The sequence below is a fragment of the Dasypus novemcinctus genome, chromosome 11, assembly GCF_030445035.2.
Source record: "Dasypus novemcinctus isolate mDasNov1 chromosome 11, mDasNov1.1.hap2, whole genome shotgun sequence".
Taxonomy (NCBI): domain Eukaryota; kingdom Metazoa; phylum Chordata; class Mammalia; order Cingulata; family Dasypodidae; genus Dasypus; species Dasypus novemcinctus.
In genome coordinates, this window is record NC_080683.1 from 117,497,234 (window position 1) to 117,524,555 (window position 27,322).

Consider the following 27,322-nt stretch of genomic DNA (forward strand, 5'->3'; position numbering starts at 1 on the left):
TTGATTATTAGCATTTCCTAAGGCTCTTCTATCCCACAGACTTCCCTTGTCGTTTTTCAGGCTGCTGGTTGGTTAGAGCCATCGGGCTGTTAGTTCTGGAGACAGTCCAGCATTCTGGTTTTGACTGATGGCCTCCTTAGGTGTCACTGAACTTGACCTGTGCTTGCTGGATTTGGGCCCATTTTCTAAGCCAGGAGCATAGCAGGGCCAGGTACCGGCAGTTGCTTCCCAAACCCGAGGAGCTTATTTGCTGCTAATGCAAAACTGACCTCCAGCCTTTCTCCATGCTTCCTCTAATCTCTCACCCACCATTAGAATTGCAATTCTCTCAAAGCATTTGACCATAAGTCATCAGGATTTCCAAAATAGGAAGTGGCTTGTAATCAGCAAGTCACCGCCGATGCAGAACAGAGGCCCCTGAGAGGGGGTGGAGCCCCTTTGGAGGCGAGCGGGGGAACCACTTGCCACAGGCACCCTGCAGGGTCACGACGGGCCCCTGGGCGAGGGGTGCTGCAAGTGTGGGTACCACTTTCTGGGTGCTTTCATCTTTCCTTGGGGGGCCATGGCGTTCTCCAGATTCTCCAGGAAGTTGATGACTTTCCAGAAAGGAAAAGAAGAGGCTGAAAAGTAAGTCGGACGGAACCGGCCTTTGTCTCGCCTGTGTATTTGCTTCCTGTGCTGTGGGAGGTCAGCGTCACCTCCCTGTCCTACAGGTGGTGTACAGGACATGCAAGCACATGTCATCCAAAGCAGAATTCAGAATATTTTATCCCGTCCTTTTCCTCCCTTGCTCAGGGAAGACCAGTATCGCCTTCCCAGCCGTCTCTAGATGTTGCCCACCTGTGGGGCCCACGCCCACACTTCAAGTGTATCTCACAGGCCTCTCCTTCCGTCCTTGCCCTCTTCCTGCTGCTGCTCCTCCTTGGGCCCTGGTCACCTCCTTGTCCTTGGGCCTCATCCTCCCCTTTCCAACTTTTTTCTAGCTGCACTTTACTAGTTGCCTGTGCTTGTAAGTCACAGTCCTGTTCAGTCTTCTCCTCTAATTAAAAGTCACTTGCGGCTTCTAGTTGCCTCCACCATGGGGGTATGTCGCCAGGCATTACAGAAGACCTTTGAGTTTATTTTTTATTCTTAAATGCCACAATATAAATCACACTTTTTAAACTTTTTGTTTTGAAATCATTTCAAACTGACAGGACAGTTTCAAAAATAATGCAAAATTAATACAGAGAACTAATCATACCCTGAATCACATTTTACCAATATCGTCTATGTGGATGAGCAGTAGCTGTGGCTCACATGACCCCTGAGCAGTCCTGACATATGTGAGGGGATTGCAGTTGGCACCCCATTCCCTCATTCACTCTTCTCATCTCATACTGAGACAAATCATATTCTCCTTACCTCTTGTTATGTGTTTTTATTGCCAGAAACGCTGAAGGCCTGCTGTCTATCAATTCTCTTATCTGCACACTTGCACTTAGAAGCCAGATTTTCCAATCTGCTTACAAATGATGCAACATAGAGTTTCAGTGGCTTTTGAACCAATTTGTTGGGAACACTGGCCTATTATTATGCCTTCCCAACTAATTGACATGAAAGAAGAAAATGGTTTACTGGCTGCCTTTCAACACAATTCTTTATGTAATTGATGGGTGGGAATAAAATATAATTAGCCCTGAATAAGGAGGCATAGTCAATGTTTTTCTATCATCTTGAGATGTCTTTTTCAGCTCCAACAATCATTCTAATTTTTCAAATGGCAAAGTGAACTTTTTCCTTCATCTGTACCTCATGTTTTAAAATCCCTATACATTAGGATTTAATGTTTTATATAGTATAGCAACACAATGATACATTTTAATTGCTTTTAAAATGTACATACATTGTAAATGTATGCTCAAAAATGTTTTCACAAAAATATTGTAAGACCAAAAGCATCTGATGTCCAATTTCCAATATATGTTACACAACGTTCTTCACAGTTTGAACCAACTTATGTGTACATTCCTGTGTTCTGCCATATGTAGCATGACTTTATATATTCTCTGGAACAACACATCTTTTTGATCTCAGGACTTTTTTACAGGCTTAAAAATCATGGAGGACCCCAGAGAGCTTTTGTTTATGTGTATTATATCTATTTACATGTACCATCTTAGATATTAAAACAGAAATTTAAAGCACGGAATATACCAGCAAACATTCCATTAGACATCATCACATGTCATGGAGCCTCTGGAAAGCTCCAGTGTATATCTCTGAGTGTGAAAATAGTATTGTTAGGAAAGGTTTGTATCTTGTGAAGTCCTAAAGATCTCAGGGAGCTTGGTGTGTGTGTGTGTGAGAGAGAGAGAGAGAGAGAAAGAGAGAGAGAGAGAAAGAAAGAAAGAAAGAAAGAGAGAAAGAGAGAGAGAGAGAGACCAAGCCATTCTTTGAGAACCTCTGCTTGAGAACAGCAATTCTCAACCACAGATTTTCCTCATCACATCAGAAACTCCTGCAGGATCTTTTGAAAATCCCTACTCTGGCCCATCTCAGGTCAGGGACCCGGTGCAGACTGGGCTGCCCCAAGCCTGCTCAACAAGAGTCTCTCCAAACCAGAGTCTTTATCCTTTCTTGACTGTGCATCCCTATCATTAAGAATTTTTTGAGCATGCACTCCCATTATATGTACACTTATTTCTTTATAGATTATATATATATATATACATATATTTCTATGTAAGTATATCCTGTACTTTACAAAACATGGAGAAAAGTGATGAGATAAAAGCTAAGTAACAGAAGCTCTGTCCTGTTCCTGCCCTGCCTCTGAGTCTTCTGCACCCACGTGCTCTGGAGGCAGCTGCTGGAACGGCCCATGCTTTCTCCTTCCTCTCTGCCACTTCTAGGGAAGTTGTTCTGAATGCCTTTCTGCCTTCCATTTCCTCCCTCTCCTCCCCCTTCACCAGACTAGGGCAGAGTTCCTGGTTACTGTGTTTTCCCAGATGCCATGGAAAAAGTGTGCCATTTTGTCAAAGAAATGCTGAGGTCCAAATCTCAACCCCATCCCATTCATTATCCATCCTTGAGCACGTTGTCTCATGTCAGAGTCTCAAGCTCTCCATGTGAAATGCTCAGTCAATGTTTTTAATATGTGTGTGCTTTTTTTTTCTTCTGATATTAGGGCACTGCCTCTCTCACCCTACCAGAAAATGCTTTATTCTATCAACAATCAAGCTAATGTTTCTCAACCCTGGGTACACCTTAGAATTACCCAGAGGGCTCTTAGATAGTGACAAGCCCCAAAGATTGTTATTCTAAGGAGTCTGGAGAGGTGCCCAGGTATTGGATTTTTTTTAAGCACAGGTCAATCTAACATGCAGTCAGATTTCGTAATCACCAGTCACAAAAAATAGTGTTATTTTCACAGAGGCGAGTAAGTGAACGGGAGTCCACTTCCTGTGCCCACCTATGGCATTTGAAGGATGTAGGTGCAGAGAAGACTGGCTTCTCACCCCACCCCCACCGGGGTGGTGAGACCCACCTTGGCCTAAAAGCAGCTCCATCTCTCAGGGGCCAAGTCATATCAGCCAAGGACAGAGAGATGCCCCGATTGGATAGTCGACCAAAGAAGCCCCAACCAGACCTTACCCCCTTGCACAGTGAAGCTCCTCCTCAAAGCCTGTGCCCTGGAAAGGACCCTGGTGGCACGGACTCAGACCCAGGGGTGCCAGGGAAGGCTGCGTGCAACAGCTGCCCACTCTGGATAGTGACCGCATGTGCCTCTAGGTCCTGCTAGGTCCACGAGAACCCTCTGGGGTCCTGCTCCCACGCCCACCTGCTGGCCCTGGTGATCTCTGCCTCCCACCCCCCCACACACCAGCCCATTTTCCTCTGCCCCTCCACAACTCCTCAGGCCACAGCGCCTCCCTTAGGTGACTTTTTACATTTCTGAGCTGGTATGATTTTTTACCTTTTAGAGGAAAATCTTATTTCCAAGTTATGGCACCCTCCAGCTACTACCTAAAATTCCAGACTGAGAAGGCAATCATTGGAGAAACCTTAGAGCTTCTTATTATGGGATCTGATTTGCTCTTGTACCTTTTCAAATAAGAGCATAAGACTTTATTTTATCACACATTGCATCAGCTACACAGAATTTCAAACTAGAGGAACCATTATTTACACCATAGGGAAGGACTCCAAACACAAGCACGGATTTCCCCAATATTAAGAAACTTGGAGTTCGGAAATGACTGACAAGAGGAAGGGAATGAATTTCTCTTGCGCCTTCATCCTGCCTCCGTCTCCCTCTCTCCCCTTCCCTCCACCTGCCTCCTTCTCTCCCTCCCCTCCTTCCCTCTCCCTCTCCTTCTCTCCCTCCTTCTTCCTCTCTTGCCCTCCCCTCCCCCTCTCCCTGCCCCTCCCCCCCCTCTCTGTAGGCCCCTCTTTGTAGGGTGTTTCAACAACCCCCAGTCCTATGATTGAGTGATATTCTGCTCAGGGCATACAAACCCAGACTTCCTTCCAGCCTTGCTGCCAAAACCCTCCAGGTCCAGTGTGCCCACACCCTCTCACCAAGAGTTTAATGAGGTGGAATCAGCAACATGGCAGCTGAGCTTTGAGCTGGTTTCAGAGCATGCAGGGCTGCTCTGGGAATTCCAGTTCCATAGTTGTTCAACGAGTTGGAAACTAGCAAGCATCTGGCACTTACTTTTCACAATCATCTTTTGAAAACTTAAAGTGACTAGAAACCTGAAGGTGATTTCATCCTTTCTTGAGGATTTAAAGGCTTTGTTGGTTTTGTGGGTTGCTGTTTTTTCAAATAGACTATTTTTAGAGAAGTTTTAGGTTCATAGAAAACTTGTGCAGGAAACTACAGAATTCCCATCTCTCTCTCTCTCCCTCACACACACACATCACACATTTTCCTTTTACTGACATCTTGCATTGGTATGGTACATGTGTTACAATTGATGAACCATTATTGATATATTATTAGTAACTAAAGTACATAATATACATTAGAGTTCACCCTTTTTGTTGTACAGTTCTATGGGTTTTACTTTTTAATTTTTTTTATTAAAGAACTTGTAGGTTTACAGAAACTCATGCAGAAAATATAGTTTCCATATACCCCTCCACAAACAGTTTTCCCCAATATTAACCCTTTCCATTACTGTGGTAGCTTTGATACAACTGGTGAAACAATATTATCATAATTATACTATTAACTATAGTCCAAAGTTTACATTAGGGCTCACTTTGTGTCACACAATTCTATGGGTTTTGACCAATGCGTAATGCCATGTATCCACACAGAGTAGATTCACACAGTATCACACAGAGTAGATTCACTGCCCTAAGAATGCCCTGGGCTCCACCTTTTCACCCCCCTGCCCTCCCCTGGAGTCCCTGATCTCTTCCTGTCCCTATAGTTTTGCCTATTCCAGAAGGTCATATGGCTGGAGTCATATAGTACGAGCCTTTCCAGACTGGCTTCTTTCACGTAGCAAGATGCATTGATGCCTCCGTGTGTCTTTCCACGGCTCCCTCGCTCAGTCCTTTGGACCAGGAAGCAACATTCCACTGTGTGGATATACCATCTTCTGGAGCAGTTTGTCTGCTTCCAATTTTTGGCAAAGAATAAGGCTGTTTTCAGCACTCGTGTGCAGGTTTTGGTGTGGACTTAAGTTTTCAACTCATTTGGGTAGGTTTGTGGTTTCTGAAGCAAACACGTTAAAGCAAAAATATTTGCCACTTTACAAGCCACCTGCTCCTCAGTTTTCCAAGTATTATATGTTTTCTAACTCATTTCTGAAGTTATATTTTACTTAAAGCACCACGTTCACAGTAGAAATCATTTTCTAAACAGGCAACTGACGTATTCTATCTGAATCTGAGATACAGAGTTTTCCAAATCCATACACAGAACAGAAAGTAAAGCATGCAAAATTACTCCTGGTAAAAATGGATTTAATAAACAGGTATCAAAAGGGAATGGTCTTTTTTGCAGTGAAAAACAGAGGGGGCTAGTTTCCAAGAGTGCATAGGAAATAAGGAGCCAGGTCCACTGGTCACTTGGGGCCCTACGTCAGCAGCTATTCTGTGGGTCTGTGGAAAATGTACTGCAATATCTAACCACAGAGTTTAGAAACTTATTACTTACACTGAATTCATGCTTCTTCTGCCCTATATGTAGGAGTTTGTAAAGGAAATCCTGGTTCTCCACATCTGAGTCAATCTATTAATGCTTCTGCCAACCAAAAATACATTAAAGATCAGCTGGTTGTCAGGAAACGTGGCAGATGTAGCAATATAGTAGGCTCATATTCCAAACCATCCGGCAAGGAGAGGATTATGCTCTAAAATATTGTTTAATACAAATGACAATAAAACCAAACAGAATTTTAAAAAAAAATTGTATCCCAGAACACAAGGAAGAGGAGTGCTTGACTCTGTCAATCTGGATCCCATCAGCTTTCCCAGGCTCCCTGCTGAGCCCACCCTGATTTCCTCTCTCCTGGTGCAGGAGATTTCCTCTCTTTCAGGCCTGCCCCCTGCAATCCATCCTCTACAGGGCAGCCTGCAGGACCTTTTCAAATGCTCCTCCAACCACAAGGAGATGAAATGCTTAGACCCTTTATTCTCCTTCCATGTGGCCCCATGGCCCTTGCACTCCGATAGAGCCCAGCCATGCCACCCCCCAGCCAGAGTCTGCTCTGCCAACCCCACCACCAGCACGACCCTCATTCCCTCACCTAATTCCACTCATCCTGTAGGACTTGACCCGAGTCCCTCGTCCAAGCAGTATGCTGCCCGAGCCCTTGGCACCTCTCCCAGGTTCTCCCACTGGACTCCATGCCTGTTCCACTTCTAGCACTCTCTGCCATGACTTTGTAATTATTGCTTAACTCCCTTATTAAAATAGAAAATCTGCATTTTTCTCTAACCTGAATGCCTAACCCAATGTCTGGCTCAGAGTTAGGGATTGTGGTTTGGTTTCCTTGGAAACCGACATAGAGATCGAGTTTGAGGTGTGAGATGTTTATGAGGGATCGTGAGTGGTGGAGGGGAGGAGGGAGAGGCAGGGCTGGGTGCCCAGCACGTCTGGGCATGGAGACCCCCCTCACTTAGACACAGGGTGCTGGCAGCTTAGGGAGGCCATGAGCCTGGACAGAGCATCTGCCCGTGGCTGGAGTGCTGCCCGCTGGAGGCTGGGGGCTGACCCTTCTCCCCGGGACGGCCAGCCAGCCCTTCCTGAGGGTGCACTTGTCATCCCTTGCACCACTCAAGATCCCCTTCTCCAAATCTGTTCAGGGAGCAGCTCATCTTGGGCTTGGAACCTTGGAAGAGGGACATGAGTGGGACTTCAAGGTGGCAACTGAAACTCATCATCGCCCTCCTCCCATCCTGGATCTAGATTCCCCTCACCCTCACCGACCCCTCCCCTGGCCTCCATGGCATGCTTAGGGCACGGTCCAGCCCCTCCTCCCCCAGGTCTGAGCCCCGTCCCCACGCCCCACTCAGGAAGCACGCGCCCTCGCTGCCCTCCATGGGAAAGCGCAGCCCTCCCTCTTCAGCTGACCAGGACGGGTGATGTGGCTATTTCATCTGCAGTTCCCAAGACACAGGCTCCCCGGGCTGTGGCTTCTGGTGGACATGTGCCCCTAGAAAGACCAAGGCTTTTAACCTGCAGACTTGGGAACAGAAAGCAAAGGCCCCTCAGGGGACTGGTCATAGGAGGATGGTAGAGGGCCTTCCTTCTGCCCGCCTTGGTTCCAGGCCCACATCTCCCTCCTGCCAGGGGCACAGGCCACAGCAAGGTCGCGATGTAACGCAGCACTCATCAGGGGGTGGCGCCCAGCCTTGCGAGGGCTGCCGGGAGCGGGGGCTTCTGCTGCACGGCCAGAGGTCGTTGGCCATTCTGCCCGGCTGGTGATTTCTGGAGGTGTGATGTTGGCTGGGGCCATGATCCATTCCCTCCCCTCCGGTGAGACTGACCCATGCTCTGTGGTTCCCCTGCTGGTGGACCAGCCCCCCTGGGCCCCAGGAGACTGGTGCTGGCTGAGCTGTGTGGGCAGGAGGGGCAAAAGCCCTGGACCAGAACGCACGTCTGTTCCCACCAGCACAGGTCACTGGCCCTGCAGGATGGCCCATTTCCTACAAGTGGCTGGAGGTGCTCCTCCAGGAAAGATGCCGTAACAGGGGCTTAACAGAGTCGCTTGGGTGAGCAGGTTGGACGCTCATGGCAACAGCCAGATCGGACATGGCAAGAGGGAGTCCACGTCCTGGACCCATGCGTGGCCTCCATCTCTGCCACCATCCAAGTACCCTGTGCCAGCGCTGGGGTGGCCAATTGGACTCTACTGGCTGAGCCATTTTGCCTTGTCGGTCGATTAGCCCTCCCCGGTGGGTGTTAATGTGGGAAAAGACACTCACGCTTTCTGCCCACTGCCCTGTCTCCATCTACACGCCTCGCACCTCTCCCCCAGGCTTTCCTGTCCCTGATCTTCTGGTCCATTCAGACCCTGACCCGCTGGCCAGGTCTTCCCTACTGCCCCCGAACCCACACAGACACTAAGTGTGTGTGTGCGCAGCTGGCCCTCTGCCCATTGGGGGGATACCTCTTCACCACTGTCGTTTCATTTTAAGATTTATTTTATTTATTCATTTCGCCCCACCCCTCTTGTTGTTTTTCACTTGCTGTGTCTGCTCGTCTTCCTTATTTCTTTACGAGGCACCTGGAGCCAAACCCAGGACCTCTGATGTGGGAGGGAGGCATCTAATCACTTGAGCCACCTTTACTCCCTGCTTTGTTGTGTCTCTTATTATGTTTTTCCTCCCCGCGCCTCTTGTCGCATCATCTTGTTGCATCAGCTCGCCACGCCTGCCCATCACATCAGTTGGCTGTCTTCCTTAGGAGGCCCTGGGATCCAAACCAGGGACCTCCCATGTGGCAGGCGGGAGCCCAGTTGCCTGAGCCACATCTGCTTCCCTCACCACCATCTTTTAAGAACAGCTTGAATAGAGGACCTGCCGTAATTTCAATAACACCCACACGGAAATGCCCTATTTGTAACCCAAGCTTGGGCCTCCCCCTCCTACTCCCGCTTGCACAGGACTTTTGCAGCCAGAGCTGAGCGAGGAGCTCTGGGGCTACAGAGGAGGTGCCTGTGGGACAGAGCTACCTGCTCAAGCAGCAGGCTTGTGGTCTCTTATCCTGCTCATGCTCGATCCCAGAGGTCCCACTTCCACCTTAGGAGAGACGGTGTAGGGGCTGCCAGCCAGGGGACGCGGTTGGCCTGAGAGGCCTGCCCCCGGTGAGCTTTCCAGGTGCCTGGTCACTTGGGGCCCCATGGCCAAGCATTTTGTCTTTCCTAGGGCCCAGGGGCACTTCTGGAGTGTTTTTCCAGGGGCAGAAGGCCTGATGCCTGCTCTGGGACCCCAAGGGCTGTGCTGCAGATGACATGGTCTTGCCTATGGACCCCCAAGGCTAGTGTCAGATTCTCCCGCAAAGGCTTGCCACTACCTCCACGTGGTGTCTTTCCATCCCCAATGCTGCAGCACCCTCGGCTCAGTTGGATTTGACCTGAAGGGCAGAAATGCTAGCTGTGCAGCCCAGGTCTGCTGCACGGCCCTTCCGGGGCCTGGGACCCACTCAGAGCCAGCACCCTTTCCATCACCCAGTGGACGGGTTGTCATGTTATCTTTAGTTGTGGTATAAGCTGCCTCCTCAAGACTCCCAACATGCATCATGCTTTCCAATTTGTGGTAGGAGTGTAAGAAGGAACACTGGGCCTTCATACATTACAGGCGTGGCTCGCCTCGGAATCTTTGTGGGGTTAGTCTCCTGCCCTCTGGAGTGCATGTGTGTTAAGAAAGCTGCAGCATCAAGCAGTGTCATCAATGTAGTGGGTGGCGGTGATATGCTGTGGGATGCCACACAGGCCAGACACTTTTGAAATTTGCTGTTTGATAGTGACATACATTCTTAAATAAATGTTGCTATGTTACACATCATTTTCTTTTTTAAGATTTATTTCTTTATTCCCTTCCCCTTGCAGCTTGTTCTTTTCTTTGCTGTCTCTTCTCTGTGTCCACTCACTGCATATTTTTTCTGTACCTGCTCGTCTCCCTTTGTTGCGTCATCTTGCTGCACCAGCTCCCCGCCATGCACAGGCCAGCCTGCCTTCACAAGGAGGCCCCGGGGCGTGAACCCAGCGGCTCCCATATGGTAGACGGGAGCCCAGCTGATTGAGCCACAGCCGCTTCCCTATACATCATTTTAATGTGCATTTCTCTCTTAATGTTTTTGCTAATGACTCATTACTTGCTGTTTATTTTATATTGATTTTAGACAATGGAAATGATGTTAGAGAAAAAGCAAATTTGAGCAATTTTCCAGCAGGATGCAGAAAATGCTTTCCAAGAGTTCATTGAATCCCGAAGCACAGATTTTTACACTACAGGAATAAGCAAACTTATTTCTCATTGACAACAATGTTTGATTGTACTGGTTACTATTTTGGTTAGTAAAGATGTGTTTGTGCCTAGTTATAATGATTTAAAATTCACAGTCCGAAACCACAATTCCTTTTGCACCAACCTCTCTGACAGAGGGGAGAAGAGTTAACACATTTATGGTGCAAACCATAAACGTACACTGTTGACTGTTCCATAGGAATGCAGACTCTACCTCTCCTTTCCAACTGGGGTAGAAAAGAACTCTTTTACCAGATCTGTGGCTGCATGCCTCAGTCATCTGCTCTAGCAAAGCTGCCACACTTGGCTCTGTCTTTGGGGCTGATACTTGGTCCAGCTGGCAGGATTCCATCAGGACTGCTCTGCTGCTACGGAGGCCAGAAAGTGGGGTAAATGGAGACTGAGGAGGCACTCTTAGGTCCTTCAGAGTAGTGCTGATTGCCGCACACTCTTGGATTTGTTATTTGGGCTAAGAGGGAGGAGAGGCAGGGTAGGCTCAGAAGCTTTTCCTTGCTCTTCCCCCATAATTACAGGGAGAAATGGGCCACATAATCAGCCTCAAAAAATTCAAATGAGTCTGAGGAGTCAAAATCTTTAGGATTATCTGAACAAATGTACCTATCACAGGTCTCAAGCCTCCTTGACTTGCCTATAACATATCGCCTTGGTTGGGCATTGCACTTTTAAAATTCAGCCACAAGAGCTTTGGGTTCTGGGCTTGGTATGTGATTTTCTCCCCCCTGCTGCTGCAGGACATGCCAGCTTCTCTGGAGACAACCAAAGAGGCCCTCTGGTGTTCTCAGCATTTCCAAGGCCTATTACTCATCCTTGGCTGTCCGTTATCATCAATGGCACTTGGCAATTGCTGTATGTGGCAGTTTGATATTATTTATGTACTCCAAAAAGAGATATTGATTATGTTGTAAGCTGGTCTGTTCCTATGGGCATGATACCCTTTGATTGTATTAAATGCAAAGGTTTTACATTTACTTAATTATGTTAAGATTAGGGCTTTGAGTTGACCATGTCATTAGAGCATACAGGTTGAGTCCCCACCCCCTTGGTGAGCTATATAAACAGATATTCACGCAAGGAGAAGATGGAAGTAGATACACAGAATAAGATACATGCATGAAGAGCGCTCCACAGACACAGAAGAGGAAAGGATTTTGATCCTGTGGCCCCAGGAAGACTGATGAGCCATTTGCTTGAGAGTTTATAGCTGACCTTGTGAAGAGACCAGAGTAGCTGAGCCCAGAGAGAAACAAGCCCTCCAGCCCACAGCTGAGATCAGAAGGTGCTGGGCCCACAGAGCCTTAAAAGGAAAGAGGAAGGCTGAACCCTCACAGACATCACCGCCATCTTGTTTCAACACGTGGCAACAGATTTTGGTGAGGAAGTAACTTTGAGTTGGACACTTTAGGGCCTTGTAACTGTAAGCTTTTACCCCTAATAAATACCCTTTATGAAAACCAAGGGTACTTTGACTTCTGGTACTTTGCCCCAGTAATACACCATCAAATCCCACTGGCCTTTTATCTATTATTTTCTCCATCCATCCTGCATTTCACTGCCCAGGTCACTCCTTTCTGCCAGTCACCTTCCCAATTCCTCACCAGGGGAAGCCTGAAGAACAGAAGTGTCCCTTGTGCCAGGGGCTGGCTGTCGTCACCTACCTTCAGTGAGGGTGCCCTTACTGCCAGCCGAGCGGTGGAGAGCAGCTCCAAGCCCAGTCTTATCACCTGCTTTCTTAGATAGCAATACTGGGGATACCAACCGTGACCGCCATGTTTCTGCATGAGCAAAGGAGACGAGCATGGGAGGCAGATGTTCACTATGGACTACACACCTGGAGGGAAAGGGGGAGAAGCAGGATTGGATGGAAGGAGAAACTGGACTTCAAGGCAGACCCAATCCAACAAGGAGCTCTGTCCCAGTTTGAGCTGGAATAGTCGGATCTTTGTTCCCCTGCCTCGCTCAGTCCTCCGAGGCAGGTGGTCCCAGAAAGGGCATGTCCTTGGGTGAAAGGGCCTCTGAACCCAAGGTCAACACTGAAGGAGGTGGCAGGTATAGGTTGTCTGCTGGGTGGGACGGCCAGTCCTTCCTGGGAGGGGGATCTGGGTCTCACATTTCCATCTCTTTCTCAGAAGATGTTTAACAGATATTGGGTGCATCGTTGACTAAACTATGCTCAAGCAGGAAAGCATAGTGTGGGGTAGAAGGTACCAAGGCCTGGCTGACAGACTTGTGTTCCTCGATCTGAAAAGGCTGATCATGCCAACGGAGGCACTCGGCTGCCTAGAGTTAGAGCAGCCACTATCTGAGGAGTGGGCTCAGTTTGGAAGGGAAAAGAAAAAGAGCTATTCATTTTCATTCCCCTTACAAGAAATGAGGAAAAAAAAAAACAAAACACCTTTCCTAGATTCCTAGGGCCCTCTAACAAAGTACGGCAAACTAGGTGGCTGAAAACTACAGAAATGTATTGTCTTGGAAATCTGGAGGCACAAGTCTGAAATTAAGTGTGTGCTGGCAGGGCCACACTCCCTTTGAAAGCTTTAGAGGGGACTCCTTTCCTGCCTCTGCTAGCTTCTGGTTACCCACTGGCCTTGGCACCATTGCACCATGCTCTGCCTCTGTTCTGCCTTGTCCTCTGTGTCTGTCTTCTTCTTATAAGGACACAAGTCATGTTGGATTAGAGCCCACCCTCATCCAATTTGGCTGCACATTAACTAATCAAATCTTTCAAGGTCTTACTTCCAAATAGGGTTAGTTCAGGTGTGGGGGTGGTGATTAGGGTTTGGACATTTCATGTTGGGGGACACAATTAAACTCATAACAAACCTCTATCTGATTTGACTTCAGAACAAACTTGATTCATGAGGATCCTAATACGATTTCAAATAATCCCTATGTGTGTGATATGTACCTTATGATATAATCTTAGATTTATAGATTTTGAGAATTGAAAGAATCCACCAATGCATTTGAGAAAATTGATGTTCAGGGAGATGACATAAAATTCCAAGATCACATAGACAATAGATTATTCCCTCTGGCACGATTCCCAGCTCTCCTCTCTCTTAGGCTCCTCTCTGTCTTGCTCCTTTTCCAGATGAATGGATGGTGCCTTCTGATCTTTGCCATTTCTAAGGCCCTTGTACTCTGGAGTTATTATTAGTAGAGTTCTTAGCTGTAAGAAAGCTCTGGTTTGGAATTAACCACTCTCCCAAATACTTGACTACAACTCACTGCCTCACCCAGCCCTCAAACCAAAATGCTCCTTTGTTCTGAGTGTTTAAATTGCTATTGAAGAAAACAACACTTTATTGTAAGGATACAAATATTTACTATTTAATATGGCAATGCCTGGTTGAAGTATTAATTGACTAAAATTCACTCAAGTGTGGACAACCAATTAACCATTCAATGTTAAGTGCTCACTACCAGGTAATTCATTATTTTGTTCATTCCCAAGCTATTTATTAAAGACCAATCCAGTCAGTCTCACTATTCAAGGATTTCATATTTGCAAATTCTTCTACTTGATAAAATGTATTTTCACTCCAAAATCAATATATGCAGTGGTTTTACGGTCAATTTCAGACACAGGCATAGGTGAAAAGCTTGAGTTGCCTGACGGGCACATTCCTAGCTGAGGTGGGTCAAGGAGACACTCTGCCTTCTTGTTGTGGTTCTTCATAAGCAACTCTCCTGTGCATGGACTATTTAGTGCCATTTCTATGCTTTCTGGTGGTGAGTTCACTGTTTAAAATGACCCCCAAACATCATATTGAAGTGCTGTCTAGTGGTCCTAAGTGCCAGAAGACTGTGTTGTGCTTTACGAAGAAAATACATGTTAGATAAGTTTCACTCAGAAATGGGTTATAGTGCTGCTGGCAGTGAATTCCATGTTAATGAATCAACAATATATATTAAGTAAGTTGTATTTAAAAAGAAATACTCATACAACAAGGTTATAAACTGATGAAAATATTGTGACCTGCAGTTTCCCAGGAAGCCATGGTTCAGTATTTGCTAATTCAGGGTTTGTGGAAAGTTTATAGAACTTAACAGCCACAAATAATGAGAATGCCCACTCTGTACCAGATATGGTGCTAAGTTATGGAATATAAGAGTAAATGAAAGCCCACAGGGTCTTTATGCTCTTAGGGCCTATAGTCTAGTAAGCCTAGAGTCTGACATAGAACCCTTCCTGCTACCTTGAAGAGGGTAACAACTTAGCATAGCTCCAACAGAGGAGCTCAGATAGGAGAGGCTGAAGAAATGAAATCAGAATTTCCTTTTTTGCCTAGGGTCAGCCCTCCCTTCCTCCAACTGTGAAATGAAAAATGGATAGTACCTGTACAGTTTTCTTGTAATGATCGCCAGTAATAGGTCTCAATTTGAAGCATGTTGTCATTGAGTTGAACACTTAATGAAACATGTCCACACTAATTTGCATGGTGTAGAAATATTTTTGTGATTCGTCAAGAGGTCCAACTTTGTTATAAAGAGGCTTGCTTCTATAGGATTTCTTAATGAAGGTGAATCAACTAGTTGGCCATATACAACAGGTCCAGAGTTAAAGAGTAACGCTTGGAAGCTTCCTCTTTTCCACTACACAGGGTATCTGCTTCTTGGCTTGCTAAAAAAATCTCATTTCCCCACCCCCCAAATTTATTATTTACTACCTCTTTCAACAGCATATATGGAATTCCCTTTAGATTGCAAGCATTGGGGACATAAAGATAAACAAGAAATGACCCATGTCTTCAAGATCTCACATCCAGAGAAGAAACCAATGACAATACCAAAACTACAATAGTGCGGGAAGTGCTGTAAGCTGTCAGTCAGGCCAGGAGGAAAAAAAATTTTAAGCAGGATGGGAGTTAATATAGGAAATGTGATTCTAACAAAACTGTTAGAATTTGTAGGGGAGAAAAGATGAGGACACACTTCTGTTTCTGACTTTAAAAACATCTGAAAATCCAGGAATTGCATTTTCTTTCAGCCTATACCCACTGCCAACAGCGGCTGCCATAGGATAACGGCTTCTGTTTTTCTCTTGCCTTTTCAAACCTCTGGTGAGTTCCTCTCAGAAGAGAATTCTAACTATAGTTTCCAGGCTTCTAGACCCTTTAGAGAGGTGAGCACTCACAAAGGTTGTAGCAACTAACACAGCCCATACACTGCATATATTGAAGTAACTACTCTGAAAAAACTACATCACCTTAGGTCTGTGGAAATGTTATGCAAAATTTTTCTCTTAATAGGTCTGTACCTTGCTTAGAACCGTATTCTCAAAGAGGGGTTTGACCAATGTACAAGAGAAATTTAAGGGAAGCTGCTCAAAGGTCCTTCATGTCCACAGATTTTGTACCCTAACAGCTATACAGTACCTGGCATTTGTATGTTTTAAGTAATTCTTTGGGGTTAAAGTTTGTCCTGGGGGGTCTAGTATATTAATCCTTCACACTGGAAAGTTGGCCGCCTCTTCAGATGAATCATAAGGCCCATTCAAAGTGGATGTTAGTCACCTCTAAGCCCCATCAACTGGAAAGAACAATGAAATACGAGGGAAAGGTCTGGGTTCAAGTTCAAAAGCTGCCATTCATTAACTATGCAAACATAAATAAGTCATTGGATCTTTTGAAGTCAATTTCCTCTTGAAGTCAATTACCTCTTTAGTGAAACAAGTTTATAAAGCCTATCCTCCTATACCACAAATTTATTTTAAGATTCAAAACCAGAATGAGAAAATACATCTGAAAATATTTTTAAACTAGACATTTTGTAAAGGTCAGAACTCAAGAAAACTTACCTGAAAAGTTGACTAAGATATTGGCAAGGGAGAGACAAAGAGAGAAAAGGAAGCCAGAGTTAATGGGAGACCTCACTATTAAAATAGTGCCTAGATGCCTAAAGAGATATTGGAAACTTGTTTTGGTATCCATGTTCAAGGGTTCCCAACTGGGGCAGTACAGGAAGGTTACTATAATGGGACTCTCCAGGCAGTGGGGATTTTCAGACTCAGGTCATTGGTTGTGTTGTAACCAGGCTCTATCTGTTTTGGAACAATCTCTCAGCAGGTGCTGATCAAAGTACCAGTAGTAGCACACACACTACCGCCCCACCCCCTGCCCACAGTAGCTTGACACAGAATAAACAATCAATATATTTTTATTGAACTTGACCAACTGACTGACTAATTGAATACATAAATATCTAAGAAGAACAGAACATGTTTTCAAGGTGGAAGAAAGCCAGGTGCTGTCTATACCTGCCTCCAGATCCACAGATAGAATTACAGGGTTAATTAGAAGAAGTTGCCTAGTGACATGGACTGAGCAAGCTCAGGGAAGGCCAGGAAGAGGAGAAAAAGTGTGGTTCAGTGGGTTTGAAGACGCTGGGGCCCAGCCCAGACAAAAAGGCTTTGGTGCCATTACAAATTCAAGAACCCCCAATGGATAGGGCTGGGGAACCTGATGTACTTCCAATTTTGACCAGGCCAGCTGGGTCATCAGGATAGAGCTGTGAACGATGGTGGCAGGTACCTGAAGCTTAACCAGAAGTGACAAAATGCATTAATACATTATTGTACTGAGTCTTTAAACATTAACTGCTCACCTAAAAACAAATGAAAACTTAGATTTGGGACCCAGAGGAGTTTAATATGGACTCATTTCAAAAGCAGCTTAATACATACCTACTAACGATATGTTGTTTTTGAAGACTATTTAATGGCATGGGGAAATTCTAATGATAGTGTGTTAATAGCTAGACTATTCCATGCTATTATAACCACATTTATGTGTGTCACTGTGTATAGATTGATAAATAGGTAGATAAAGAAAGAGTTGGACACACCCTGTAGAAATTGAAATACAGTTATGGAAGGAAGTACTGTATACCAAAAAAAAAATATTTAATTATGTTTTTTTCTGGTTAAATAAATCTTTTTAAATAAATGATTATTTTCTTTATAATTTTTTGTATTTTCCCAATTTTTCGTAATAAATGTATATTACTTTTATAATTCTTTAAAGAAAAAATTTCTTAAAACTTATCATCCTATTAACCTAACAATTTATAAAGAAAAAGAATACTCAATAGCCACGCAGGGGTGTCCTCTGCGTAGGGGAGCCCCACGCACAAGGAGTGCGCCCATAAGGAAAGCCACCCAGCACGAAGAAAGTGCAGCCTGCCCAGGAACGGTGCCACACACACAGCTGACACAACAAGATGATGCAACAAAAAGAAACACAGATTCCCGTGCCGCTGACAACAACAGAAGTGGACAAAGAAGAACACGCGGCAAATAGACACAGAGAACAGACAACCAAGGGGGGGGGGGTAGAGAAATAAATAAATAAATAAATAAATCTTTAAAGAAAAAAAAGATATCAATTCTTCATCATTTATCTACAAATTTGGACCAGGGGGTCTGGTTCCTCCTGAAGGTTCAGCACAGTGATGATAAGCGAGATGGAAAGTGTGAGTCCTTCTTCAAAGTCCTTTGCTCTAACTCAAGATGGCATGGGAACCTGCTCATTTCTGCAGCTTTAGGTGGCAGTGTGCGCACCATCTCCAAGGAAGTAGGATTCAAATTAACTTAACAAAGATAGGTAAGCTAAGAGTTATTTTCTTCTACCCTCATATTCCTTCAGGGGTTAAAACGTTGGTTACTGAGACATGAATTAGAAGCATCTAGAAGCCATGGGGGTTAGCAAATGTATTGAGGGACTTCACGATTTATCAGAATCTCCAGGAGAGCCACTGTCCCCTAAAACTGGGCAAATAATTGCCTAGATATTAGCATTCCTTGGCTCTAGTTCCCACTTCACCTCTGATTAATTAGTGGCATGACCTTGATTTAGTTAGCCAGTCTCTCTGAACCTGTTTCATTATCTGTTAAGGGAAAGAGTTGGTTCTAATTATCTGGCAGGTCCTTCCAGCTCTCACCCTTTTAGTGTTGTTATGAAAGTTTCTGGGAAAGATAGAGCAATTGAAATACTGCAAACCTATCTGGTGCCTCTCATTCACAGTTATTTCCCTTGTCCTTCCCGCTTTTCCCCACCCCACCTTTAAATGTCCTGTCCTCTGGGCTGGGGAGTAATTCCAATTGTCTCCAGCTGTTACCTCCAAATCCCCACCCTCAACCCTAGCATGTTGTCCAACAAAATAAAAGCACCTTCTTATGATGGCTTGAAGCTATAGGGACTCACAATATCAGTTCTTAAAGCTAATCCATTGCTGTGGGTGTGGACTCATTGCAAGTAGGTCCATTTGATTAGGTTTCTTCAGTAAGGCATGACCCAGGGTGAGTCTTAATCCTCTTACTGGAGCCCTTTATAAGAGAATGGAATTCAGATGAAGAGTGAGAGAAAGCCACAGAAGTCAGAAACTGAAAGCAGTGAAACCTGGGAGAGACCAGCAGATACCACCATGTGCCTTGCCATGTGACAGAGAAGTCCAGGATTGCTGGCAGTCAGTCTTTGAGGAGACTGCATGGCCTGATGAAGCCTTGACTTGGACATATGCACAGCCTCTGAACTATAAGCTTGTAAGCTAATAAATCCCCATTGTAAAAGCCAACCCATTTCTGACATATTGCCTTCAACAGCTTTAGCAAACTTAAATACCTGTTACCAGCACACACACCCCTTAAAAGGCTGATGATGTTATAAATAACAGAAAAGTCCAGTGGAGTATGTATTTTTAAATGTAGTATTAAACCATGTGAATTACTTATCCATATATCCTAATTCCTGGGAAGGTTGTGTGGGAGAATCAAGAGCAAAAAGATTAAATCTCCCAGTTTTCTTCTTGGAAGAACATTGTTAAGAAAGGGCTGGGACCAATTTCCTTCTTTCTTTCCTTCCTATCTCCTTCCTTCCCTCTGTCTCTGTCTCTCTCTCTTTCTCTCTCTCTTTCTCTCTTCCTCTCTTTCTTTCTTTCGTACTGGAGTTTGGACCTAGGACCTCATACATGGGAAGCAGGCACTCAGTCACTGAGCTACATCTGCTCCCCAATGACAGCTGGTTTTTCCATTTGTTTGTTTGTTTTTAGGAAGTACTGGAGGTCTAACACAGGACCTTGTACATGGGAAGCAAGCATTCAACCACTGAACTACAGCCACTCCCTTAATTTTCTTTTTTTTTTATATAACAGTGAGAACAGTGACTGGAAAGCAGAGTCTGTATTTACACATGCTTTGAGGAAGTACCTTTAATGGATAGAATCGTACCCACCTGTAATGTCAAAATCTGACTCAGAGGCTTCCCAAAGGAGGTAGAAAGGTGGATGAGAGAGAGCCTACCATGCTTCTGGCGCTAAGCCGGAAGTTCCCCAGCCAGGAGGAGGGCAGCTGTCCAGCCATCTTTCAGCTCCGGTTCCCATCTAGAGTTATTCTTTTGTGAGTGAGCATTCTTCTGGAACATTCTACAACATTCTGCCTTATGTTGGAAAATTTACAGTAATTTCAAGGGAGTCAGAGTCCTGCTTTGAGGATTTACTCCTTCTTTGTCCCACACTGTTGTAGATGGAGCTGGGAATGACTGTGGGCCCTCGCCGGGTTAGGGAGCTACGAGGTTGTTGTGAAGAGCCAATCGCAGCCTGGTCTGGAGGATCTTGCACTGCCTTTTGGTGTGAAGCCCAGAGCCTAGCACACACCTCACTGGGACAAAAACCTGAGGAGGCCAGGGAAGCAGTGAGGAGTGAGTGTTCCCAGGCTCCACGGAGCCATCAACCAACAAGAGGGCACAGCCTGGGCATGGAGCTGGGTTCAGGTACGTCTTTCATGTTTTGAAAACCCAGAAGGCAGATGAGGAGAATGGAAATGGAATTTATTATTAGAACCTTATCTCAGAAATGTGCTAGGAGGGGCATCAGCCCAGCATCCTGAAGTTCTCACCTGGTCCTTGGACTATGGGAGCGCACTTCCCAGGGGGTTCGGGCACCCCAGATACTCCTGCATGCCAGAATGGAAAAACTCGGGGGTATTCTCAGGCCCAAGGGTAGTGCTGTCAGCGTCTGCAGCAACTCAACCACTCGGTTTCTCATTCCAAGCCTAGATAAGGTTGTCACACTGAAACTATTACATCACCTTGCTGCAGCCATGCTTGATTTACTAGATAGGCTGGAAAGAGAAGGGAAGGGGGGCTGATGACAGCGCTTGCACAGCGTCATTTATGGGAAAACACGTTTTCTCTTAGTCTGTAGTAAACGCGATCACAGGCAGTGGTCTCCGTAAAAGGCTTCACAGTAGCACTGATCTCTAAATTTCTAGGTAGAGCTTGCTATGAGTTTTTGTTTCTTTGTTTTTTTTTTTAGGTGGCCCCAAAGAAGACTAAAATAAAGTTTGGACCGAGGGTGGGTGAAGGGGACATGGAGTGTACTAGTCACTTTTGTTTCAGTGTTAATTTTCAAAAACTCCGATGTCTAATATTGAAAGCCAGTCCAGAGAGCTCAGAAGTTTGAGAATTTGTTAGCTACCCCTCCTCCAGCAGCTGGGCTGAATCACCCCCGGGGAAAGGAAAGTCTGTGTCAACGCCTTATTTCACTACAGTGATTTCTTTTTCTGTTGCTAAAGGGGAGCTTGGGGAGGGGCATGTGGTAAGACGAGTGGGCAGCCAGGAAATGTGATATTTTCCTTGGCTCCTTGTGATTGGAGGAAATTCTGTCTTCTCCTTTGGCTCACAGGTTTTAGCAATGTGACTTTTTGGTAAGCAGTTTGACTTTTGTCGAGGGAAGCCACGCAAGCCCACTTCTCGGGGGCTGTGAAACCAATTTTCTCTGCTATAACTTCATCGAATGATGTCATCCAGTTGGCGGGCCCACCTACAGCCCGTGGAGGAGCAGGGCCCCTGCCTCCAGGTCCTTGAGTAACTGACCGCTTCACTTCTCAGCCAGCTCTGCCCAGACATGTCCCCGGGGTCTCCTCTTTGAACCTGACCTCATGGCTCCCCTTCTTTAGATGTGAATATTTTTGTGGGTGATTTTCAATGTCTATTGTCTGAAGACCCACAGTAATGCTTTTTTTTTTTTAAACAAATCCATTTTATTGATACACATAAAAAAAAGAGTAATTCTTAGTAATCCAGCTTCATGCGATGGGCAAAATACAAGTTCTGTGTGAATGTCACATCCAAAATGGGCCCGCACAGGAAAGAGAGACCGTTTAGATGAACGAAAGCATCAAATTGAGTTAGTTGGCTGAAACTTCCTTCTCAAACAGGGCACAATTTTCTACATAACGCAGCACTAACTTAATATAATCTCAGATTTCTGTGGTCATTCAAAAGCCTGATGATTCTCTTGTGACTTGATGTTTTTTTTCCTCTCGCTCCCCTCCACTCTGCCGTTTTGCTGTCTGTGCCCATTCGCTGTGTGATCTTCCGTGTCTGTTTCTTTTTGTCTTCTCTTCTCGTTTTCTCCTCTAGGCTTCACTGGAATTTGATCCTGGGGACCTCTGATGAGGAGAGAGGCTCCCTGTTGCTTGCACCGCCTCAGTTCCTGATCTCTGCTGTATCTCACCTTGACTCCCCACCGCGTCTCTCTTTTGTTGCGTCATCATCTTGCACGGGCACACCTTTACCAGGAGGCCCCAAGGATAGAACTCAGTTTCTCCCATATGATAGACAGAAGCCCAATCACTTGAGCCGCATCTGCTTCCCTAACTTGATCTTTTCACTCAACCCAATCTATGTTGAGTTCGTGCAGTTCTTTACCTGAAAATGAAGATAAACTCCCGTTTATCTGCATCTGGACTGTTTCCAGTTTTCACTGCTACCAACAAACAAAACCAAGTCTCCTTGTCCATGAGAGCTAAAATTTCCCTTGGCTATATACATCCAGGCTTAAAATACAGGTTGGCCTGTATGTGGAAGTTCAATCTTACAAAATGAGGTCAATTAGTTTTTTCAAAATAGTTACATCATTCTACACTTCTGTCTGTGGTATTTAAGATGACCCATTGTTCCACCTTCTCACCAGCATTTGGTGAAATTTTGCCAATCTGGAGGCACTAAATTGTGTCTCATTCTGAATTCCATACACATGTCTCGGATTACTAAAGAGTTTGAAATTCTTTTCATATGTTTATTGATCATTTACATTTTCTCTTCTATAACATGTCTGCTCTTGTTTTTTGCTCATCTTTCCTGTTGTTTTTCTAGCATTCTTTTTGTCATTTCCTTATTAATGGGTAGACTGTTCATATATTCTGGTTACTGATCTTTTTATTAGACATACATGTTGAAATTATCTTCTCCAAATTTTTGGCTTATTTTCACAAAGAGAAAGCCTTAACTTTGCTGGTCTCACATTTAAATATTTTTCCTTTATAAGCAAAAATCATTAAGAAATATCTAAGAGATATACTTAAGAAATATTTTCCTTCCCAGGAAATAAATATATTATCCTACATTTTCATCCAAAAGTTAAGCTTTGTTTTTCATATTTAAGTCTGTATTATCTCTGAAGTTGATTTTGGGATATGTTAGAGCATTTTTTCCATGAATTCAGGGCGGGCATATTGCCAAAACTGGATCATCTGGGTTTTTAATAATTTAAATTTTCTAATATTTTCCATGAAGTTCTTGTTCCTCTTTTACAAAAAGGTATTTCTATGTACCTGATTTATTTTACTTCTTTTGTGAATGCTTTCTTCTTCATCATTTTTTGTTACTTTTAACTAACTTGGTAGCTGCTTATATAAAAATAATGGTTTTATGTAAAGATTTTGTGTTTTAATAAATTATCTAAAAATTCTTTTGGGTTCTTTCTGTATACCCAGAATTATTTCATCTGAAGTTTCCTTTCCAAACTTAGTGTGTACAAATGTGCATTCATATGTGTGTGTGAGTAGAAATAACATTAAAGACAAAAATGTATCCATTGTTCTGCTATTCTATCACTTAAAATTTCATTTCATTTTTATATACTTCTTTCAGTCTTTCTCCACAAGTATAAATTTTTTATAGTATAAATTTTGATACGTTTTCTTGTTTTCAAGTAATATCTATTAGTTAGAGGAAACTTTTGGAAATAGTCTTAACGAGAAAATCAAAATCACTCCTAATTCCACCATGTAATTTAATAGAATTCAAAAACACACTATGTGATCCAAATGCAGCTACTTATTCCCTATTTTCCAGGATTTTGCATTCTGGTGAATGACAACCAAAAAGTTTTTGATGTTATAGTTCTTCAGTCTTTTTTTCTCTAATAATATATACTTACTTAAACACAGATGAGGTCATATTGTATATGCAGTTAAGTAATCTGATTTTTGATATCACAAAAGTCCTTCTGCCACCTTATTTTTGATGAATACATAGTATATTCCATTCTATGTATGGATCATAATTTAATAATTTTATTTTGTTGGATACATACTGTATCCAATATTTTGCAATTATAAATAATCATATCTTTCCATCATTTCATGATTATTTCCTCCATTAAATTCCTGAAAGTGGAATGTAACTGCTAAGATGTTTTTAAACAGTATTGCCAGATTGTCTTTAAGAAGTTTTAATATGGAATTTCACCATGTGTGGCCCATTCTTTAAATCAGTGTCTCTCTCTCTTTCTGTATCTCTGTCTCTGTCTCTGTCTCTCACACACACACACACACACACAAACACACTCACGCATGCCAGGATTCTAAACTTGAAACATTAAACGGAACCAAAAATATTTAACTACTAAAAATTTCACTAAAATTACCCAGGAAAACTTTACAAAATTACCCACCCTAGAAATTATTGTGCTTACTCCCACTAAGTTAAAAAGGAAAAGTTTTTTGGACATTTTTCAACAAGATGACTAGGATATAAAAGTTTATTTTTCTTCCTAGAGTGGAGAAAAGCTTTTTATTTTAATTTTATGATGCCTGATGGAATTCCTTCATTGTTTATTGCCTTTTTCTAAATATAAGTGTGACCACACTGAGTGTGTCTGTGGTCACACAGGGGTTTTTTGGAAACAATTTTCACTTCGGGTGCACCCTTCCACCCCTGAGATGACACCCACACAATGTCATCTCAGCCCCCTCTTACCCTTTTGGGAAGTCCTGATACCCTCAAGAGTAGGTTTTGTGTGTTTTTTTCTACTTTATTTTACCATTCTCTACCTGATGGAGGTTTCCTTTTACCCCAACACAAATTTAGTTCATACTGTGCAGTTTTAATAGGCAGTACTATACTGAGAATGGATATTCTAGAACATTGGTTCTCATCTCTGGCTGCACATTGAAATAATTTAGGGAGCTTTTAAAAATTTCTAATGTCTGAGCAGTCCCTGAGACTCAGATTTAATTTGCCTGAAGGGTCCCTCCCGGCACTGGATTCTCTCATCTGCCCCTTGAGAATCAAATGACTTCTCCAAGGGAGACTGAGGCCAGCAAAGGGAACGTAGTTGGGGGGAGAGGTGGTACTCACAAAGCGGGAGTGGAAGCCTCTCCCTTTTTGCACGTAAGCAAGATTATTTAAGATTAAATTGTATTTCATTAAGATTCCCAGGGTTCCCTTCAACTTGTTGTCTAGCCTGTATGAGGGAGTCCCCTACCCAATTAAAAAATAGACTTCTGAAGGGCTGTGTTATGCTCTGTGTTTGTTACGAATCTTTTTACTTAAGGCATAAGAGGCCGATTAGTGTGCGTTTGGGAAGATGAGGTGACGTAAGTATCCATCAGTCACCTCGTCACCTTTTTGGTAGGTCTGTTTCTGATTAACAAAACGTTTAATAGTCACCAGTGTCTTCAAAAGGAGTGACTGTATCTCATTTTCCTTCAAAGAAAAGAAGGAAGGAGGGAGCATCACTGAGTAAAAAGAAGAGAGGGAGGGAGGACACAAGTGAGTGAGAAGAGCAAAAACAAGGGAAAGGAGAGACGAAGTAAGCAAAGGCAGGCAAAGGAGAAGACGGATGGCCGGGCAGACACCTGTGAGGGCAGGCAGGTGCTTGTGAAACTCTTGAGGGAAGAATCAGTGGGAAAGAAAGAGGCCAAAGCCAAGGAAGAAGAGGCCATTGGCACACCAGTGCCGGGGGCTCCCACCAGACAGACAGACAAAACACAAGCGAGAGAGGAGGAAACCAAGACTCCGTCCTTCCATCTGCTCCGATACCCCTACTTATGAGCAGAGTGCAAGTGTAATTCCACCCTTAAGTAATGATGAGTGCTGCTACTTAAGACCCCGCAGCTGGAGATGCCATAACTCTCCTTGGGGATTTATTTAATTATCGGCCGATTCAGTTCTTACCTCAATTCTTCTCTTCCTCAAGAATGTCTCTTCATCCATAAATGGGAAATAAATATTAGTCGCTCATACCTTTTAATAAGAAATTAACTTGTATTTATCTTTCATATGATTATCTTCCATATAACTTCCATCTACCTTAATTCACCCAATAAAGGGTGGAAGATGTGGGGTGGGGGGCATAGGAGTAAGAAAATCTCGCCTCTACCAGTTGGCAACTTCCTCAACCCCTCTACATGAAGCACGGGTGCATCTGTGGTTGGATATGTGTTCTGTTGTATTGTTTACAACAGGAAGTCTGGAGGCAGCCCCTTTTAGGGTTCATTAGGTGAGTCGGGAACTATGATGCCCCAAACAATTGCCATCTTTCTGTTCACCTAACTTCTAGTAATGTGATGGTTTTTTGTCCTTGTATTTGGTGCTTCATGGTTGCAAGATGTTCAGCAACTCAAGCAGGAATCAAAGACCATGGAAATATCCTTTTGCTTCTAATCAGAAAGCTAAGTATCTTCCCCCAAAGAGCCCTTGCAAATACACTTAAAGTCTCCTTCACCAGAAATGGGTCAAATAGTCATCCTCGGCTCTAGGGCATGTGGGATGGAGACTGGGGCTCTTCAACTTCCCTAATGGGGGAGGACAGGGAGTTGGGGATTGAGAATGGCCTTGGGGGTACAAACCACACTGGCTTCCACTCTCTCATCTATTCTGTGCTCTTTTCCCCAACATCCCTTCAAGCAAATTCCCAGAGCATGTATTTTTTTTATAAACACCCACTCAAGTCTCTGGAATTTCCACTAATTAAAATGAAGCCCAGCATATCTATATATCTTTTTAAAATACTGTTTTTTTTTTTGTAATATTGATACTATGTTTTCCTGGGGGGTATCACTTAGGTAATACATTTTCTAGGTCCTTCGCCTCTTCCTTGACATAACTAGGAATCACCCCTGCCAAAACATCTAGCTTTCAGCATAATGTAGCTCTACCTGTTCTTGCTGCAGCAATGAACAAAATCACTTGAGGATTATTTATTGCTTTTGCCAGTTAAATTCTTTTCTTAAATATATATTTTTTTATTTTTAAAAGATACATAGATCACACAAAATGTTACATCAAAAAATATAGGAGGGAAGCAGATTTGGCTCAACTGATAGAGCAACCATCTACCATATCCAGGGTTCAAAACCCAGGGCCTCCTGACCCTAGTGGAGAGAATGGCCCATGTGCAGTGCTGATGTGTGCAAGGAGTGACATGCCACGGCGGGGTGTCCCCTGCATAGGGGAGCTGCAGGCACAAAGAGTGAGCCCCACGAGGAGAGCTGCCCCACGTGATAAAAGCGCAGCCCGCCCAGGAGTGGCACCACACACACGGAAAACTGACGCAGCAAGATGATACAGCAAAAAGAGACACAGAATCTTGGTGCCACTGACAAGAATGTAAGCAGACACAGAAGAACACACAGTGAATGGACACAGAGAGCCGACAATGGTGGGGAGAGGGGAGAGAAATAAATAAGTAAATCATAAAAAAAAAAAAACCAGGAGGTTCCCATATGTCCCACTCCCCATATCCCCCACTTTTCCCACATCAA

At 44.1% G+C, this 27,322-nt stretch overlaps 1 pseudogene; it reads left to right on the forward strand.

Annotated features, from left to right (window-relative positions):
• Window positions 1–562: 562 nt before the first annotated feature.
• Window positions 563–27,322, forward strand: part of LOC101444048 (interleukin enhancer-binding factor 2 pseudogene) — a 62,033-nt pseudogene continuing 35,273 nt past the window's right edge.